Source organism: Dreissena polymorpha, chromosome 11 (assembly GCF_020536995.1).
Source record: "Dreissena polymorpha isolate Duluth1 chromosome 11, UMN_Dpol_1.0, whole genome shotgun sequence".
Lineage (NCBI taxonomy): Eukaryota > Metazoa > Mollusca > Bivalvia > Myida > Dreissenidae > Dreissena > Dreissena polymorpha.
Window position 1 is genome coordinate 7,125,179 of NC_068365.1, and position 8,511 is coordinate 7,133,689.

Consider the following 8,511-nt stretch of genomic DNA (forward strand, 5'->3'; position numbering starts at 1 on the left):
GTCAGTCATGGGTAGACTTATTAACTTGTAAGAACGTCATAGCTACCGGTAACCTGTGGAATTCACTAAATAATTAATAAGAAATAGTTTGAATCTAATAAATTGCTCTTGTAAATGTCATCATCATGTTTCAAAATGGCTGATGCAAGGCTGGTCATATATTCTTTTAGACGACACAAATTTTGCAGATGTGTGCTTTTAAATGATTTTCAAAGTTTGCGCATTCAGATGTGTTGACTATGTCGTTAGTTGTCTTATTTCCCCGAGTTAACAAATCTCGTTGCCACGAGTTACAAAGTCTAAGTCCCAAGAGTTAGTTATGTTGTTACTACAACTTATTGAATCGTTTCGACGACTTACTGACCCGTTTCCTATGTTCACTTTTGTTCGCACGACATGATCAGTCGTGAGAACGAGTTAGCAAGTCGGAGAGAAACAAACATAGAAGCATTTACATGTCACTTGTGTCACAGTACAGACGTGAGATGTTGATTTTTATCGAAAGCACCGGCATTATCCCAGATGTCCATGACCCCTCCCAATAAATGTTAGATTTATTAATTAAGAAGTGCAAGATAAGAAGACGCCCCGTTCCAGAGACGATACGAACCTGGTTCATTTAAATGTGAAACGCTTAGTTCACTTTACCTCAGCATATTGTTTTAATGACAAGCACAATACATGTTAGTAGGTAATTGTTGAGCGGGGGATTGCTCTTTGATCCCTAAATGCTGACGCCAGAGTGTCTACTAGCGAACAAGTACCTGCTCAAAAACCTACTATAGTGCTTTTAAATACCAAACACATTTGGCCATGATAGACATCCATATATTGGGACTTCTGGTGCCATTAAAATGAGCGGACACTGTCGCCCTAGACAACCAGAAGTTATGTCAAGGTGCTATTCGAAAATCGAATTTCAGCGCATCGTCGCCGTGATTTATTTAAGTCAGTTTTTATCCAGAAAGTGTTCATTTTTATGGCTACAATATTGTTTGAGTATGTGTATAAATATATTAATTTGTTATTACCATCATTATTATTCCAGATCAATCGACGGTATTGCATCGTTGATTGTTGACGGCTTATGTTTTGCGGAAACGAACGCGCAATGCCATTTTAACCAAATGTATGATGTTAAATTTATTTATAAATCATTTCTTGTGTTACATGTTAAAAGCATGTATCGTGTGACACATTTTGATTCTCGAATGATATTTGATAACATATTTAACTGAAATGTGACTCTTACTAACAATGTGTTCAAATAAAGACTTAAGGAATAGAGAAAGTAAACCCACATCAAATAAGTTAAATCATAACCACAATTTTGAAGATCATAACACTCCTTAGGTCAGAAAATCAGGTGTTATGAAAGTAAAATGTTTTAATTACGACAACATAAAACATTAATGTTGATCCATTGTCAATGTTTATTAAAATTCGTCTAAATGCAAATCTTCACAATTGTCCACATTGAATTAAGACTATAAGAGTCGTATGTTCATGTTCTATTTTTATATTTCTTAATGTTATCTCTTTCCTTTGGTAACATGTCAAAACAAAAGCGATCTTTATCTGATAATTCAATAGACAGCTGTTTCGCTATGAAAATGTCTGAGACATAAAATCGTATCAGACCAACACATTTGGATATATTTTCCATTTAAAAACGCATAATATCATCATTAAAAAAGAATGCGTTTGGAATATGTGAATTAAATCTATATTATTATAAAATACCGCACACAGAATAAGAATATTTGTTTAAATTTGCTTTTCATTGAATAGTTTAAAGAAGAAGCCGTTATATGTATGTAACTATTTTCTTACTTTCATTACTCAGCGCAAAAAAAATCAAGTGTCGTGAAACAACATTTAAACGAACATTAATGTTTATATGTGCGATTAAATGACATATATGTTAACTCAACACGTTATTATGCAAACAAAATGCATACATAGATATAAGTTATTGAATTAACAAGGTTCCTTTCATAAACATTCCGTGAAAGATCTCTCTCACTACATTGCTCATTCGTCTCTTTATTTTCTTTAAGATGATATCCAAGGCAAACCACCAGCCCGTTCTCATTTCTACATTGCATGTTTCTGATAATCTCCTCCATCCTATTCAATCCCTTTAATGCATGATTACATTAATATTCTAAAGAAAATATCATTAGCAGCACCACCTTTCATTCAGTGTCTCACCTCCTCCATTATCTCTATCTGACGTCTTATTTCCCCACGAATATAGCATCAGACATATCCACACATTCGTCCTCATCTCTACATTGCGCGTCACTTTTCCTCATCTCCAGCCACATCATCTCCAGCTCCATCCTTCTCTTGCTGAACCACAACATCGGCTCTGTGACATTTTTGAGGATCATTTTAAGCATAGCATACACTTTCGCCTGTGTGTAATTGAGGTTGTTCATAAGTTCTGCCTCACCCGTGTTAAAGCAAATCCTCCATTCCATGTGTTTGTACTCACTTCCCTTAAATCCTGTCGGGGTAAGACAGGCTCCTAATGATACGACTTTCTGAACTATGACTGGTGACGGCCAATGTCGGGGTCTGGCAGCCCATCTTTGAAGTATGCTGGGGCAATAACAACGTATTGAGGCTACCCTGTCCATTTGAAATACTCCTGAAATTTCATCTTGAACTGAAATCGGTATTGATGGCCCCGCGCGTTCTTGTTGCACCATTGCGACGTTGTATTGTGAATATTTAAATGGAAGTGTCGAAACTTCATCTAAAAATAAACCACTACTTACTAGTATATCTCCCTCGCCATTATCACACTTAGCATTGTTGATTATTTCGTCACAACTAGGCTTGTCACTCTTGAAACAGTCTACAATTTCCTGGATGTACACGTGTATCCATCCTGTACACTTCTATGCCGTCTGGTATGGTGTGAAGATTGATACCATTTTCCAAACAGAGGACATTTTTTCAGCACATGTAAAAGATCTGTGTCTCTTTCAAACACGCAGGTCAACCCATCTGCCTTGCTGCCAGCTGTTATCGAAGTTACTTCCCTATGTCGTGCATTTGCCAGACTATCAATCTCCTTGTTTTTCTCCGCCCGTAAACGTCTGATCTCTTCGCCGTATCCCAGCCGGGTCAGTATACTACAGATCTCCACGGAAACACGCTCGACATAAATCTAAAAACAAATAACACAACCTAAATGCAAGTTACTGGTGCATATTTAATTTTATTTGAACTATTTACACATCAAAATATAATTTTTGGAAGAGGGTGAAAATCCCAATTAGCAAACTGGCAGATACTGAGTTTGAAATGTAATCCCGTGTAATTGTGGAAAGTAATTTTAGCAGTATATATATGGTGCCTTCGTGTAAAACCATACTCAGAAAACTACAGAAAGTCATTCGCGAAGTTTCGATATTTAAAGAATATTAATAGCAGTTGCGTGCGTTCGTGCTATTAAAGTTTATATAAATTATGTACATGTAGATTGAATTCGGTAAATGTAATTTGAAATTTGTGCTCAAACACATGCACACTTTAAACGTACTGGAAAACAATACATTACATACATAAAAATATATGTTTAGTATAATATATGAAAGTTTTTACAATTATATTTATCTTATACAATTGATTCCCTTTCGTTTGTTCAAGAGCAATTAATATCACACAGTAATTTATACATTTAATGAGATATAAAACAATTAGTTTATTGTTTTGTGCGGGGTTTGTGGCAATGTGAGAGTTTCGTATGAGATATGCAGAACCGTTACAATGTCAATTCACATTCCCTGCAAACTAACATGAACTTCCGTAAGGCTCCTGTGTCTTGAAACGCTTCGTCTCTGACTTGGCTTTAAGTGACGCCTTTACATGCTGCTTTGTCATGAAGTCGTCAGTGCATGAATTACCCAAGAGTAATGATTGTACAGGCTTCTAGCAGCCTCGGTCTTACCTGAAGGTGATGAACATACAGGCTGATTTGGCTGAAAATGCTTTCAGTCTCTGGCTATCCCGAGTGACAGATGTACAGGCTGTTATATCTGTGAACGCTTTCAGTTCCTGACTAATCCGAGAGTGAAGATTGTACACACTGCTGTGTCTGGGAACGTTTGCAGCCTCTGACATACGCGTGAGTGACGAATGAATAATATCTGGGAACGCTTTCACAGCTAAAAATACCAGTGCGTGATGAATTTACAGACAGCCGAGTCTTGAAACGCTTTCAGTCCCTTACGTAACGGTGAGTGACGGCTGAACAGGCGGCTGTGTATAAAAAAGTATTTTTAGTGAATGCTTTACAAGTGTGTTACGCCTGTACAGAGTTCTGTGTTTGGGAACACTTGTATGGAGAATGCTTTCAAAAGTCAAAATTACAGAAAGTGACGCATGTACATGCTGCCTGACGTTCTCTTGAGTTGGCTCTAAGGGCTGGTGTATCTGGATCAATTTCATTACTTTACATACTTAGTGTCAGAGAACGTGTTCTGTGTCCGAATCACTCTAGAGTGACGCCAGTACAGGCTGCATTGCTTGGGAACGTTTTCGTTCCTTTTTTTTACATGAGAGTGAAGACAGTACAGGTTGCTGTTTCTGGGAACGCTTTAGGTATGTCTAATATCTGTGTTGTATGGAACTAAATCTAGAAATGCCTTCACTCTTTGACATACCCTAGAGTAACGACAGTATAGGCAGCTGTTACTGGAGCTTACTTACTTATCCGAGAGTGACATCTGTACATGCTGCTATTTCCGATAACTCACTCAGTATCTGACTTACCCGAGAGTGACGACTATATAGACCGCTTTGTCCGGGATCGATGTTATTTTCTGACATTGAAAGATCGGTACCGCCTTCTTCCAATTTTAGTCGGCTCCGAATACACAATTTTATTCAAATATTCATATTTAATGATGAGAAAGGATTTCAAATATGATACAGGAATATAATTACCATGTTAGCCCGAAGATTTTTTCGTAAGAGATTAACCAGAACACTGACCAATCAGAATAGCATCGGTCCTGTGTAATTTTAGTGATTGGTTATAGGAGCCAAAGGTTCGCAAATCAATCCAAAAGCTCTTTATAGTGTTCAAATGCTTCTACTGTACACAACGATTTCGCAATAAAGACATTGAATAACCAAGTCAGTTCTGTATTTGTAAATTTAAGGCATGTCCAAACCTGACTATCGATAGAAATGCAAATTATCATTTATTCAGGATTGTGATATAAAAAATGTAGATTTACAAACGGGAAAAAGTATATGTCAAAACACACGTACAAATGGAGTAGAAATTGGAAATAACAGTCGTATTTAAATACATGTACTTTAAAAAGTATTTCTGACGTTTCGATTTCAAAATCATTTAATAATTAAAAAAATATATTGTTTGTGTTCGAGCAAATATTTCTGCGATATGTATTAACATTATTTTGTGATAAAACACAAATTTTATTAAAATCTATTTATAAAGCATCAACTATACTGTGCAGGTTTAATAATTATTAATGATTTAACCGTTAGAACAATCACTCAATGAACTTTGTTCAGAAGTAATGCTTAGCACACATTCTATTTATAGCGTTCACGTCACATATCCTTTATAAAACACTTTTATTAACGATCGACCGGAAATGGGACAAAACCTTACAACATTCTTAGAGCAGGAAACTTTGTTGAGCAAATTAAAACTGACAGAACAAACAACACAATAGCTTCAAATATTTATAATAAGCACATATATGGACAGAATAAGCATAAGCATGAACGGTTTCGGTTACATTGAGGAACACTCTGGAGACATGATGAAGAGTCACCGATGTGTAGTTGATCGAATGTCGCAATGATACCAATCCAATACACGATATAGTGTTATAGTTAACCTAAAAATCTGAAAAATGTGCCTAGAAATTGGTTAGCATTTTTTAGGCATGGCCTCTATTTATGTTTTTTTGGTATCTACACACCCTCTGCTGAAAATCTAGATGGGTTGTCACCTTCTCAGGTGCTTGACATCCTTTTAATTAGGTCAAAGGTCAATAGGTACAGTTTTCAGTTGTTCAGGGGATGAAATACATCTCATTGTGATTTTTAACCCAAAATTGAAAAATTTAAGGCAGTAATATTGTCTGAAAATGAACCTGCCTGGATCTAATTAAAATTTTATCTTATCTAGTGTTCACTTTTATAGGTCAAAAGGTCATTTGGTGCACTTTTATGCCAAATTAAAGATGACAACTGGCATTGAAAATCAACAGAATACAATATTATGTTCAAAAAGTATTTTTTAAACAATGGAATAGTTTTTGCTATTTTTTGTTAACTCTATAAACATATTTATAAAGTAAAAAGAAAAATTAAAAAGATCAATTAAATATATAATGAAGTACAACGTACGCTTAAAAAAGACTGAAACTCATTTGTGTATAAGGATTAAGTAGGCGTGTTGGACAGAAATACACTGTTTGAACTGCTGACCAGCCATTTTACAGCAAAGTCAAAGAAATATTATGGGCAAATAACAAACGTTACAATTAAATTATTTTTATGATGGGAGGACTTCATGTATGCTTCAATTTCCTTCGCGCGATCGATCAACATATGGAATGTTCATGATTGGAGGACGTATTTTTTGTAGCAGGTGTATTTGGACCAAATGCTGTTACTAAGGTTATAGATGGAAAGGCATATTATCGTTCGGTTACGGGCCATATGCTTGTATATGAGGCGATTTGGAGGTTAAAGTTAAGATATTTTCGTCAGTGGTTAGAATCGAAGGAAGAAGAAATTCCAGAACTTGAACATTAATAAAATGTAAGTTCAACTCTATTCGACTAGTAAAAAATGTCAGACACATCTTAATGCCAACTTCAGAGGAAAATAAATTCAAAAGTTGTTCATCAAAAATCATTTACAAATTCAATTGTGTAAGTTTTAATCAAGTCTGCTAAACAGTAAAAGGTGCACATAATGATTCTGTAAACAATGTCTATTGTTGAAACAAGAGGGCTTAAAGGCCCTTAGCTCACCTATATACGTAGAGGGAAATACTGCTATGTGCAGACTAGTGAGGTGATCTAGTATGTTTACTCAGTATGCCAATGATTTGATATGGTCCGTGACATTATGCAAACTAATTCGTTCTTATTAGACCTTTTTGATGTTGTGTCATAATGGCAGTTTGCAATCATACTTCAGAATAGATCATTTTCTTTCACAAATGATATATAATAACTGCCTTTTAGCTGAGATTTGCTTCTCAGCCCTTACTTTATTAGATTACAATTGCTCTACAGAAAACAAAAACAAAATGAATCTATAATGAATAGAAGAAAGCATTGTAACCACTTAATAGCATTAATTTGAGCACATAAATAAAAATAGAACTATCTTGCTTTCTTATATGGTTTAATTTGTTCATATTATATACACTTATTGACAGTAATTGTCGTCAAACTGGCACTAGTTTGCACTGCACAAGGTGTGGAATTCCACAAAAAGTCTCCGATGCAGCGGGTATAAAAAGCCATTTGAAGTGAGAACTCAATTTGTTTTTTCATTAAATGTTGAGCTTTTAATTTGGAGTAATGCACCACAGAAAACACACAAATTACGCAATAGCACGTTATAGAAGAAGCAGTGGCGACAGTGACAACATTAAAGGTAATAATACCAGAGGCGTCAACAACAGCAGCAGAGTTAAAAGCATTGTCATAATCAGCATCAGGAGCAACATAATCAATGGTATAAAAATGTCACGGTATAATTGACATCAGCAGCGTCTAATCAGCGGAAAAAAATGACAGCACGTGTCAATTCAGTATCAGTTGTAGCAGTGTTAACATTACTGCCATTATCAGCAGCAGCAACATATATAGCAACAGTCAATAGTGTCAGTATAACTGCAACCATAATAATTGACAGTGGCATGTATCATAATCAACAACAGCAATAAGAAGCAACACAGATAATGGCTTTGTCATATTATCAGCACTTACAACAGCAAACGCAGCAGTATAATGACATCCCCTGAGCCAGGACCAGAACAGAAAAATGACCAGACCAAAAAGTGATTTTCAAGTATTTCAAGTATTTAACTATGAATTAAGTTAAATTTATTAAGTTTTAAGCAAATCTTCAGCTACGCTAACGTCATTGAGCCCAAACCAATTTTCTATGTTAGACAAAATAACCTTTACCCAACTGGTCCAAAATGCTAATAAAGAAAGTTGTTGCACGAAAACAGATGTATGGACCTTGTTTGTTGACCTCCAATGAATTTCACCTTGCATCGTAACCTGACTTTTCTCTAAGTACAACAGGGGCGTAATCACGCCATAAGGCTGGTTTAATAATTAGTCTTAAAAAGTGATTGCTTAAAACAATAAACACATATGTAGTTTTATGTCAATATCGTCAGAACAGATAGAGATATGAAGTTGTTGCGAGCCTAAACAATTTACCCAAAATTTCCAAGAGTGAAAGAAAATAATTCTGCTA